The following is a 13,540-nucleotide window of genomic DNA, read 5'->3' on the forward strand; positions in this document are numbered from 1 at the left end:
CTGATTGAGTTCTGTGAATGTGCAGAGCAGGTTTCTTCAGCTCCTGCTTTGGAGAAGTGACCTCCACATGTAAGGAGGAGAGGTCTGCACCAGGTCAGGGCTGCAGTGAAGAGGAAGGCTGTCCAGCACTGGGAGGCGGAGGCCTCGACCCTCTGTAATACATTTGGACATGTGCTGCCAGCAATCATCTCCACTGTGTTATCTGAGGGTGGAGCTGAGGCAGTGAGGGCTGTGGACAATCTCTGTATCAGCCTGAGCTGCATCACCCACATGCTCCTTCCACACAAGCACTAACCCCCCCCCCTCATAAAATTTGCCAGATTGCCCGGATAGTCAGTGAGTAGTCAGAGTCCCTCTGTACTATAGTATCATGTAAAACAGCAGAGTGCCCCCACAGCGAGTGGTCAGTGATCCTCAGTACCATAACATCATCATTCACAGCAGAGTGCCCCCACAATCAGTGAGTAGTCAGTGTGCCCCCATACTCAGTAAGTATTCAGAGTGCCACCATAATCAGTCCCTTTGTACTATAGAACCATCAATAACAGCAGAGTACTCCCACAGTCAGTGAGTGCTCAGGGTCCCTCTGTACTATGGGAGAACCAATAATAGCAGAGTTTTCCCACAGTCAGTGAGTGGTCAGAGTCCCTCTTTACTATGGCAGCATCAATAACGGCAAAGTGGCCCCACAGTCAGTGAATGGTAAGCGTCCCTCCTAGTGGCATGCTAGAAATGTGAGGTACATAGAATTATTAATTTATCGGTCCCCAATCTGTGTGCGGTACCCACACCTGTTGGTGTTTAGTCTGGTCCTCCACCTTACAGCAGATCCAATTATGTGGACCTTTACAAAAAGTAGTTGAGTACCCCTGCGCTAGACTATGGACGGACTGACCGCAGTGTTTACACTACACTATGGACTGACTGACTGCAGCTTTCATACTAGACTATGGAATGACTGAATACAGCTTTTACACTATGGACTGACTGCAGCATTTACAGTACACTATGGACTAAATGACTACAGCTTTTACACTGGACCAGGAATCAGCAACCTTTGGCACTCCAGCTGCTGTGAAACTACAACTCCCAGCATGCAAGCATGCTTGGCTTTTCTTCTATGTCGAATGGAAGTGAATGCAGCATTCTGGGAGTTGTAGTTTCTGAATAGCTAGAGTGCCGGAGGTTGCTGATCCCTGCATTAGACTATGGACTGACTAAATACAGTGTTTACACTAGACTATGGACTGACTGAGGCAGTGTTTACACTACACTATGGACTGCCTGACCTCAGAGATTACACTACACTATGGACTGCCTGACCTCAGCGATTACACTACACTATGGACTGCCTGACCTCAGTGATTACACTACACTATGGACTGACCGCAGTGATTACACTACACTATGGACTGCCTGACCTCAGTGATTACACTACACTATGGACTGACCGCAGTGATTACACTACACTATGGACTGACTGACCGCAGTGATTACACTACACTATGGACTGACCGCAGTGATTACACTACACTATTGACTGCCTGACCGCAGTGATTACACTACACTATGGACTGCCTGACCTCAGCAATTACACTACACTATGGACTGATTGACTGCAGTGATTACACTACACTATGTGCTGAATGATCGCAGTGATTACACTACACTAGGGTTGAACCGGGTATTGAATTATCGATACCCAATCAATACTTTTGTAACTGGATTGATACAATACCAGTATTTGCCATTTACCAATACTAGGCTAGTATCGGAGAACATGGCACGCACTGCTCTCAGTGCGCACTATGTTCTCTTCAGCAGCACAGTGGACAAGGAGGAAGTCCCTCCCCACTGTGGTGCTGCCATCAATGAGAAGAGAGGGGAGGAGGAGGGGAGGGGCTGTGGCCACTGCGCCACCAAAGAAGATAACTAACCCATTAAATTCAAATATAGGCGGCGAGTGCCAGCGGCAGAATCACATACCCGGCCTCTATGACAAGGTGCTGCGATCTGCAGCAATTAAAGGAAAAAAAGAGACAATGCAGCAGCACCCTGCAAATCCGATAAAGTACAACAATTCCATAGTCACAAAAATTATAGTGCTAATGCTACACTTATTTATAAAGTGAGATGCTTGGCAAATGCATTTTGTACAAAACCATCTGAGCCCGTCTGCCGTACGTCAAGGCGATCTCTGTTAGACGTGTCCTAACACTAAATACTACCTGTTATGCGCCATAATATTCAGGGAGTGTTGGATCCACATGCATGCTCGATCCACTCTGCCTTTTACCATTTTTGGTGCCATAATGGCCTCCATTACAAGGGATGCAGGTACCAACATGCATGCCGAGCCCACTCTATACCTTTCCTTGTGCCAGACGGCTTCCAATGAATGTAGTGAGGGCAGGCTACAGCTTTATACTGAAAGTAATTAAAATCAGCCTATGAGGCAGACAGGCTAATGAGGAGTGCACGACTCGCTGGAGGTGCTGCTGACTAATCCCCTTTTTTTTTGTTGCAGATTTACAATGCTGGAGATGTGGCACTCCAGCGAGTCGTGCACAAGGAAAGGTATACAGTGGCTAGGCATGCATGTTGGTACCTGCATCCCTTGTAGTGGAGGCCATTATGGCATCAAAAATGGTAAAAGGCAGAGTGGATCCAGCATCCAACACTCCCTGAATTTTATGGCGGCCATTATGGCGCATAATAGGTAGTATTTAGTGTTAGGACCCATCTAACAGATCGCCTTGACGTACGGCAGACGGGCTCAGATGGTTTTGTACAAAATGCATTTGCCAAGCATCTCACTTTATAAATAAGTGTAGCATTAGCACTATAATTATTGTGACTATGGAATTGTTGTACTTTATCTGATTTGAAGGGTGCTGCTGCATTGTCTTTTTTTTCCTCTAGGTCTTTGCCATGGCAGCGTGCACCTGCGCACTGGGAGGTGCTGACTACCCCCCCCCCCCCCCTTTTTTCTGCAGCAATTAAACCCTCAGGTGCTGCACCACACTATGGACTGCCTGACCGCAGTGATTACATCACACTATGGACTGAATGATCACAGTGATTACATCACACTATGGACTGAATGACCTCAGCAATTACATTACACTATAAACTGAATGACCTCAGAGATTACATTACACTATAAACTGAATGACCGCAGCGATTACATTACACTATAAACTGAATGACCGCAGCGATTACATTACACTATGGACAAACAGCACTTCTAGCAAATCGGCATGTAACTCTGAAACACCCTCAATCCCTCGGCTACGTTAAAAAATGTGATTATAGAGGACCTCGTCAGATTTGTTGCCCAGTGGGCGTTAACCAAGCTTAATCCAGCCCGGCATATAACACAACACTTCAAATTACTCCCCACCTAAAGAAAAAAATAAGGCAGCGCTAACGTCACAGTGTAACTAGAGACTCATAGCACCATGTCTCAATAAGGTCACCAACCCAGTACAGCAAAGAAATCACGTGACGAACGCCTTCTGGGGAACTGCATCACCAGCTAAATAGATGTCCTGCCCATCTCTGCTTTCAGTGACGTACGTGGGTGACGTCATGGCGCACGCCGGTGCATTCTGATGACGAAGACACAGGCATACGAAAAGGTAAAAAGAACACAAAATAAAAGGGCGCAGATAGCTGAAGACCTCACCAGAGGTAATGGAGGGCTAGTGTGGACGTGCTTGTCCGTAGAGAAAATGCAGTGCGCAGCATGCTTGGCTATTGGATAACAGTAAGTGTGCTCTAAGCCAGCTTGCTGGGGAATCCAGAGCTATAGATCAATGATGTGGTGCATGGAGTTGATTGTGATTTTATTTTATTTTTTCCCAGTGCCAGCTTCACATGACCTGTCAGTAGGATCATATAGCGATGGCCTGGAGTGAGACATGAGCAAGTACATGATGAGAACCACAAATGAGGACATGGGGAACAATAACCAGTGATAAGCTCGATAATATCTATTTTTCCATGGGGGAGTGTATATGCAGTGCAGTGTGCCATATGATCGCAGTGGAGCCCAATGGCAACTATTAAACAGGAAATGTGTAGAGCACCTACTGTCTACCCCACCAGTGAGGAGGAACAGGAGCCTTCTCCTAGAACAGTGATGGCAATCCTTTTAGAGACCAAGTGCCCAAACTGCAACCTAAAACCCACGTCTTTATCGCAAAGTGCCAGCACGGCAATTTACCCTGGATACTAGGGTCCAATCTAATATATCTTTTATGTACTTTATCATTTAGCTATAATAGCCTGCCTACATTCTGTGCGCTGCCTGTGCTGTTCATAGCTCGCCTGTGTTGATGAATGGCAGGAAAAGTGTTAGGCATACTGGCATTTTTCAGGGTGTGGGTGCCAACAGAGAGGGCTCTGAGTGCCGTCTCTGGCACCCGTGCCATAGGTTCGCCAACACTGTCCTAGAAGGAATGAAGTGGCATTTGGCACTCCCTAATTGTGCTATCTGCATACGTCTGTTCCGTGGCACCCACGAAAAAATAGAACATGTCCTATACTTGTCCGTTTCCCGTATGCAGGGCAGGACGTTCCCTTTCACAAAAAGCGGAACGCACACGGTTGGTGTCCATGTTTTGTGGATCCTTTATATGTAGACGGCAAAACATCCAATGGTCGTGTGCATGAGCCCTTAAAGGGATTCTGTCACCTCGTTTTAACTTGTAGAGCTGCGGACAATATCCAATCCCCATAGCTCTCTGATTTTAGAGATATGTTAATGAGGCAAGTAAGCCCAAGGAGCTGTTACTAATGTTTCTAGAGCCCAGCCATGCCCACTGTAAAGGAGCTGCATTTTTCGAATCTCCTACTTGCTCCCTGACGTCACAAAGCTAGAGCGCCGTAATCTCACAATGTGCGTGCTAGCGCATGCGTAGTGTCGGCATAGTGTTGGCATCAGCCTCAGGGAACGAACTGTGCATCGCAAGATTACCGCGCTCTTTCTTTGTGACGTCTGGGAGCAAGGAGGAGATTCCGAGGATGCGGGGTGGTGCTGGGTTCCTTCACCATGGGTGTGGCTGCACTTCGAGAGTCAGAGAACGCTGGACTCATCTCTGAAGCATGGAGGAGACAGGACTCATCTAAGGTTCATTTACATATATGGTGGGAACATTTATTTTAGTTTTTTTGTCTGAACTGATAGTTTGTTCAGAATAGATTTTAGTATTTTTAGAAAAGTGAGTGGATAAATAGGCTTAGTAATTGATGACAGGTTTTCTTTAAATGCATGCTGCTGGCTTTCAATCACTGAAACTTTTGCAACAAATCTGTGTGAATAAATCCTTAAAGGGAACCTGTCACCAGGATTTTGTGTATAGAGCTGAGGACATGGGTTGCTAGATGGCCGCTAGCACATCTGCAATACCCAGTCCCCATAGCTCTGTGTGCTTTTATTGTGTAAAAAAAAAACGATTTGATACATATGTAAATTAACCGGAGATCTCACATACAGGACTCATCTCCGGTTAATTTGCATGTGTATCAAATCTTTTTTTTACACAATAAAAGCACACAGAGCTATGGGGACTGGGTATTGCAGATGTGCTAGCGGCCATCTAGCAACCCATGTCCTCAGCTCTATACACAAAATCCCGGTGACAGGTTCCCTTTAAGGGGCTATTGCATCTTTTTATAAGTTGTGAAATTCTCTGCCCTCCCCGTATCATCTCGGACAATGGGAGCATATCGCTAGGATATGCCCTCATTGTCTGATAGGTGCAGGTCCGATCTCGTAAACGGGCCTTGAAAGTCTCGGAGGGTGCACCACGCATGTGCAGCCGCCCTCCACTCATTTCTATGGGGCCAACTAGAATGCTTGGCTATTTCCGTTGGCCTCATAGAAATTAATGGGAGTGCACTGCGCTTACGTGGCCACCGCTCCCATTCATTTCTATGGGGCCGACGGCTATTTTTGGCAGCCCCATAGAATTTAATAGAGGCTGCATGCGAGGAGCGCCCTCTGTGACTTTCAAGGCTCCATTTACTAGATAGGTGTGGGTTCCACCTCTGGGACCTTCACCTATCAGAGAAGGGGGCATATCCTAGCAATATGCCCCCATTGTCTGAAATGATACAACCCCTTTAAGCATACTAACCTGCTTCCTACTGCTCAGTTGCTTGAGCAATCAAAAAAAATATATGTATCCCAAAATGGGATACATTTTTTTTAAAATGTGGTTTTCAGAAAATGGTGACAAAAAAGTATTATTGTGTAAAACCAAAAGAAAAAAAAAATGGATATCTCTGCGTCCATAATGACCTTCTCTATAAAAAATATAACATGATATATCCCACCAGGTGTATGCCGTAAAAAATAAAAACTTTGACAGAATAGACAGTTTTTGGTAACCTTGCCTCACAAAAAGCTTAATGCTCAAGCGATCAAATTTTTTTTTATGTATCCCAAACAAGTACCAATGAAACCAAAACTTTATCCTGCAAAAAACAAGACCTCACACAAGAAAAATTTAAAAGCTATGGCTTTTAGAAAATGGTGACACACAAACATGATTTTATTTTATTTTTTTCAAAAATGCTTTGAGTAATGGTCTATTCACACGTCCGTTTTGTTTCCTGATCTGTTCCGTTTTTTGCTGAACAGATCTGGACCCATTCATTTTCTGTTTGTTTTAAAATTGTTTTTATTGTTTTCCAACAAGAAATACGTAACAAAGAGGTCAGCATTGTTACAACCTTTCGGAGGTATACGCATAGCCTGCTCACACATTATAAACATATGATCGTAATGGCAAATTATTACCATATTCAGTCTCATCTAGATGAAATTTTCAAATACAACTCATCTGCTTATCTCAATAAACAGACACATGAGTATCCATTAGAGATCTAATCGGATTACCTCTAAACACAACAATGTATAAAGAGTGTAATGTCTTGTACGGACTCCAACTAGGAGCAACCATAAAAAAGTGCTCACAACCAAAGAAAATCCATTCAAAAGGAGGCAACTCAAAGGCAGGGGTCTCACTTCCGCAGAAAGCTCCACCTACTGTAAGGACTCATGTCCCGGAAAAATTTCTAAACGTTTTCCAGGGATTCCAAACATGTTCGAACTGCATAGGGGTGCGAGCATCCCAATGTGCAATCTGTTCGAGGCGATAAAGTTGATCACATTTGAGGATCCAATTTTGAATAGTTGGCGGGTTTGGTTGTTTCCATGTTATTGCCAACATAAGTCTAGCTGCCGCTAGCAAAGTGTTACATAACGAACGTAAATGTTTGGGGCACCTGAATTCCTCTAAGACTCCTAAAAGGCAAATCTTCGGGGAAATAGGTAATTTCAAGTTACAGATGTCAGATATATGTTTACAAATCTCCTGCCAGTAATAAGTTATCTTGGTACATTTCCACCAGATATGTGTGTGCGTACCTATTTCTAGGTCGCATCTCCAGCACATAGGGCTGCACTCAGGAAACATGCGATGAAGTCTTTGAGGTGTATAATACCATCTTGTTAAAACTTTATAGCTGTTTTCTTGCAGTTTGACGCACCTGGACACCTTAAGAAACGCTCTGAGCGCATGTTTTACTTCTAAGGGGGATAATTGAATATTCAGTTCTGCCTCCCATTGCTGAATACATATAGGAGTCTCTGAACCTTGTATGGAGAGTAGGGTGTCATACAGTTGGGAAAGTTTACCTTTTGGTTCCTTCATTTGTAAAGCTAATTTTTCAAATGTGGTGTAGGCCACATCACTCGGGAAGATTGTTAAGTGTTTTTTTACCTGTTGAAGTAAATAGGCCAAATGGAAAGTGGAAAGGTTAGACAACGCCGGATGAGAGAGTAAATCTTCATATGTAGGAACATCCTCCTCTTTACATAAGCTTAAAATAGGTGTTATAATAGACTTTGTCCTGACCGGAAGAGTGTCTAGAAACTGTATAGGCGCCTGAAATAATATATCTCTCACTTGTATTAATGCAGGATAGTTTGGGACTAATGAGTTAAGCCATTTAGATTCTGACCATACCCTAATCGTATATAAGGTTATAGAGCTGACTGTCTTCAATACCTTCCTAGCCACAGAACTATCCATAAACAACAGAGAGCGCAAAGGGACGTTAGCCATATTGGCTTCAATCGAAAGATCTAAGCGGTTTGTATACTTTCTCAGCCATTCCAAACAGCGCATGCATAACACTGCTCTGTGGTAAAGGAATACATCTGGTACTCCCATGCCCCCTTTAGCTGTCCGTTGCTTGACTTGTTTAAAAGGAATCCTAGCTTTCTTCCCACTCCATAAAAATTTCATAAGGATGCCTTGGATTCTCTTAAAGAAGGCTCTGGGAATTGGAATAGGCAACGCCTGAATATAGTATAAAACCGTTGGCATAAGAATAGTTTTAATCAAAGTTCTACGGCCAAACCATGACACAAATGGAATATCCCAGGAACTTATAAGATCCTCTATACGTTTCGAAAGACTATGGAAGTTCTCGTGAAATAACCGGGAGAAATTAGGAGTCAACTTAATTCCTAGAAAAGTGATATGGTCAGTTGTCCAATGGAAGGCTGTATCGCTTTTTAAACTGTCCACAGTTGTCATTGGTAAAGAAACGTTTAAAATCGTAGACTTAGATAAATTAACTAAGAAATTGGACAGTTCGTGAAAATCCTGAAGCAACAACTCAATCTCTTTAAAGGCTCAATTAGGGTTGGTAATGAACAACAACACATCGTCCGCAAAAGCTGCAGTCTGATGAGTCTCTGCACCAATCGTAACACCTTTAATTGCAGTATTGTTCCGAAATGCTTGCATAAGGGCTTCTATCACCAACACAAAGAGCAATGGGGAGAGAGGGCAACCCTGTCTCGTCCCATTCGATATACTAAATGATGAGGACAGTGTGCCATTCACCAACACACGCGCTGTAGGCTGTTGATACATTGCCATTACACTCGTGATGAAAGAGTCTGGAATACCGAATGTGGCCATGATTTGGTTCATGAATAACCAATTCACTCTGTCGAACGCCTTTTCTGCGTCCATGCTTAGAATTGCTAGAGGGATTTTCGAATGTTGAGCCCACTGCATCAGTTGGATAACCCTAATAATATTATTTTTCCCCTCCCTACCTGGTATAAAACCCACTTGTTCAGCAGATATAAGTTCTGGTAAGTATAGCTTTAATCTATTTGCTAGCATTTTAGCATACAATTTAAGATCATTGTTGAGTAGCGAGATAGGCCTATAGTTCGCACAGAGTGAATGATCTTTGTTAGGTTTGGGAATAATAGTAATTTGCGCTGCAAGCATGTCGCTGGTGAATGACCCCCCCTCTCGCCCCATTGCAAACCTTGAGGAAGCGTGGTAGGAGTATATTTTGAAAAGTGGTGTAGTAGACAGTAGGGAGACCATCAGGACCCGGGCTCTTATGTAGTGGGGAATTTTTTAGAGCTAGTCTTAGCTCCGAAATAGTGAATGGAGAATTTAAGATGGCAGTTTGCTCGGGTTTCAACTTGGGTAGCTTTAAAGTGTCTAGCCACTGTTGTATGAGTTGTGTCTTAGATGATATTTGTGAGGGGGACAAGTTATCCTGCAGATTGTACAATTGAGCATAAAACTTACAAAACTGATCCGCAATAAGATCTGTTTTATGAATGACCTGATCATCTCTCGTTTTAATACAAGAAATAAATGCAGCCAATTTCCTTTTTTTAGTCTGAGCCAATAAAACCTTTGAAGCTTTATTGCCGTGGGCATAATATTTATATTGATTAGCCAGAAATAGCTTAGCTGTATTATTATTTAATATGTTTTTCAATTCCGAACGCAAGGTGTCCAGGTGTGCCAAAACGTCATCTGATATCTTCCCCCTATGTTGTTTCTCCAATTTAGAGATCTCAGAAATGAGGTCTTCAATCTTTTTCTGTTTTTGTTTTTTAACATAAGAACCCAGCGCTATAAGATGACCCCTTATCACTGCTTTGTGAGCAGCCCATATGTTTACTGGAGATGTATCAGCAACCTCATTCAATTGGAAATATTCTTCAAGTAGCTCTGTCACTTTCGGAATATTAGATCCGTTCAATAGGGTCTCATTTAGTCTCCATCTGAACTGTTTTGGGTAAAGACGACACTCTATATGAGACGAAAATTGGAGCGTGATCAGAGAGAATATTTCCGATAGTAGAAAAGACACAATGCTGAAGATTATTTGCACCAAGAAAAACGTAGTCCAACCTTTGGTAAGACTTGTGAGCAGCTGAGAAATATGTGTAATCCTTCTCGTTGGAATGCATCGCTCTCCATACATCTACTAAGCCTTGCTGGGAAAGAGCAGAGTTTATTTTATCTAACGCTATCCTAGAGAGTGAAGACGCTCCAGTGGAAGAGTCTAGGGGAGGATTCAAAGTAACATTAAAGTCACCTCCTAAGAATATAATTCCATCAGCGAAACTCCCAAATCTACCAATGATATCTTTAAGCCACTTAGCTTGTGACGAATTTGGAGCATAGATATTCCCAAAAGTGAATAATTGCGAACCTATACTGCCTTTCACAAAAAGATACCTTCCTTCATCATCCCTTAGGGTATCTTGGAGTATAAATGGTACATTTTTGTGAATTGCTATACTTACTCCCTTAGAAGCTGAGGAATTTGAGGTACTGTGAATCCATTGGTTATATAACAAATGGGACAATCTAGGAACATGATTTCTGCGAAAATGAGTCTCCTGCAAAAGAGCGATTTGAACTTTCTTTTTATGTAAAAAATGGCAGATTTGGCTTCTTTTAGTAGGGACATTAAGACCTCTAACATTATAAGCACATAGTTGTATATTAGACATTACTATAAATACATACCACCTCCATGTGCACCAGCAACCGCCTCAATGGAATCCCGAGCAAGCCACAAGGGGAGGGAAGGAAGAGAGTGGGGGAAAAGAACATATCCTGAAAAGAAACCTAAAGGGAGTAAAAATAAATCCAAGCACAGTTAACTATATAGCAATAAGAGAAATATAAGCTATATAGAACAGTACAGTCCCTATAAGGAATAGAGAATTAGAGAGGGGGGGGGGGGTGGCCGTCACAACCGACCGAGACCCAATTGAGCTCGCTTTCGTGGGTCATAAATAACCTCTTAAGTAAGGAAACAACCATAAAGTAAAAGTATTCTTAGGGAGCTATCTCCACCATCGCCACTAGATGTCGCTCCACAATCAGAAAAACCTTTGGTATGTTAAAACCACGTACGGAGGAGAATATCTTGTAAGTAATGTATATGAAGGAAAAGTTACAGGAAGCAAAGAAAAAGACAAAAGGATGGGAAATCACAAGACCAACATTAGGAGGAAGATAACAGCATTGGTCATAAGTAAAGCATACATGTAGAGGTAAATCTAGCATAGATACAAACTATGTATGCTTGAACCCGATCTTCTCCCTCTATCAAGGCTCAACTTTACCAGCCAGTAGCACGATTAGATCAATAGGTTATACTGGAAAAACCTAAGAAACAAGCGTCCACTTAATGATGCACATTTCTTTCAGGTAGGTAGGCGGCCAGATTTCCTGGGTCTTTGCTTCTTTGGAGAGGCTACATGCCATTCGTTTCTCACGGGCAGGGCAGGTAAATCGGCTAAGTTCTGAACAGGGCACCAATCCGGTATCTCCAGGCCTTTAATGTCTAAAACGTTGCACACTCGAATCAAATCTGCATGGCTCCGTATGACTTGCTTATTTACCGGAGTGTTAATTAATAACCCGAATGGATGGAGCCACCGATATGTCAATTTTTTCTGCATTAATATCTCCAAGAATGGCTTTAAATGCCGTCGCTTCCTCAGGGTCATTGGAGAGAGATCCTGATACAACGCAATGATAGAGCCCTCGATTTCCTCCGTTTTATTTGTGCGGGCAGCAGCTAGGATAGCTTCTTTAGCTGCAAAGCTGGTTAACCGGCAAATCACATCTCTAGGAGGGTCTTGGGGTCTTGGCACCGGACGGAGGGCTCTATGAATTCTGTCCATTGTGAATAAATCAGATTGAGAGTCTGGCACTAAGCGAACAAACAGTTGAGTCACCTCCTGCAGCAGCACGTCCTGAGACACTGATTCCGGAACCCCTTTCAGGCGTATGTTATTCCTCCTTCCCCGATTATCTTGATCCTCCACCAGGGAGTACAAATAATTGACATGAGCTTGCGAGTCCTCCAGACTGTGTGAAACTTGTTCACCAAAGCATAATATAGCCTGTTGTGTTGTCTCAACCTCCTCCATTCTGTCATGAAGCTGACGCATGTCCTGCTTTATGTCTGACAGATCGCGGCGGAGCGGCTCCAGAGACTCCTGTAAAAGATCTTTCATGAAGGACCTGGACAGAGGTAAGTCTTCCGGCAAGCTGTTTTCTTCTTGCTCACTATCACCATCTCCGTCAGATTCAGCTTCCTTCTCCTCCAGCAAGCCCGCTCTTCGCACAGGCGCCATCTTGGATTCGGATCTTGTGTCCGTCCTTCTTACAAATTTATCCAGATCGCTCTGGCTAGCTGGAATTTTCAGCTTACCCGGAGTGTCCTTGGGTCTTTCTTTGCCAGTTTTACCCATTTTGGCTTAGAAAAATGCTTATAATCGCTCAAGAAGGGCCCGGTCCACAGCAGAGCACCTCCACACAGCCTGCATCCGGCTCGGCTGCAAGACTCCGCCCGCCTGGACCCATTCATTTTCAATGGGTCCTGAAAAAAAAACGGACAGCACAATGTCAGATTTTTTTTCAGGACCCATTGAAAATGAATGGGTCCAGATCTGTTCAGCAAAAAAAACGGAACAGATCAGGAAAGAAACAACGGACGTGTGAATGGACCCTCAAAGTGGTAAAACCTAAAAAAAAACAAAAACTATTTTTGGTATCTCTGTAATTGTACTGACCAGCCTCTTTCACACTTGCGTTGTCCGGATCCGTCGTGTACTCCATTTGCCGGAATTACACGCCAGATCCGGAAAAACGCAAGTGAACTGAAAGCATTTGAAGACGGATCAGTCTTCAAAATGCGTTCAGTGTTACTATGGCAGCCAGGACGCTATTAAAGTCCTGGTTGCCATAGTAGTAGTGGGGAGCGGGGGACCAGTATACTTGCTGTCCATGCGGCTCCCGGGGCGCTCCAGAATGACGTCAGAGCGCCCCATGCGCATGGATGATGTGTCCATGCGATCACGTCATCCATGCGTGTGGGGCGCCCTGCCGTCACTCTGGAGCGCCCCGGGAGCCGCACGGATGGTAAGTATACTGCTCCCCCGCTCCACACTACACTTTACCATGGCTGCCAGGACTTTAGCATCCCGGCAGCCATGGTAACCATTCAGAAAAAGCTAAACGTCGGATCCGGTAATGCGCTGAAACAACGTTTAGCTTAAGGCCGGATCCGTATTAATGCCTTTCAATGGGCATTAATTCCGGATCCGGCCTTGCGGCAAGTGTTCGGGATTTTTGGCCGGAGCAAAAAGCACAGCATGCTGCAGTATTTTCTC

General features: G+C 43.8%; 1 protein-coding gene across 12 annotated transcripts in view; it reads left to right on the plus strand.

Annotated features, from left to right (window-relative positions):
* The first annotated feature begins 3,511 nt into the window (after nt 1-3,511).
* LOC122940978 overlaps nt 3,512-13,540 on the plus strand; it is a 171,025-nt gene continuing 160,996 nt past the window's right edge. For 4 of the 12 annotated variants that reach the window (XR_006390402.1, XR_006390401.1, XM_044297934.1 and 1 more), the window contains exons 1-2: nt 3,512-3,641; nt 12,338-12,399. The gene's annotated coding sequence lies outside the window, so the exon portion shown is untranslated. Of the gene's footprint in view, nt 3,770-3,867; nt 3,932-12,337; nt 12,400-13,540 lie in introns of all 12 variants that reach the window. The other 8 variants (XM_044297935.1, XM_044297931.1, XM_044297933.1 and 5 more) reach the window with 6 other exon arrangements.

This window comes from Bufo gargarizans, chromosome 6, assembly GCF_014858855.1.
Source record: "Bufo gargarizans isolate SCDJY-AF-19 chromosome 6, ASM1485885v1, whole genome shotgun sequence".
In the NCBI taxonomy this organism is placed as follows: Eukaryota; Metazoa; Chordata; class Amphibia; order Anura; family Bufonidae; genus Bufo; species Bufo gargarizans.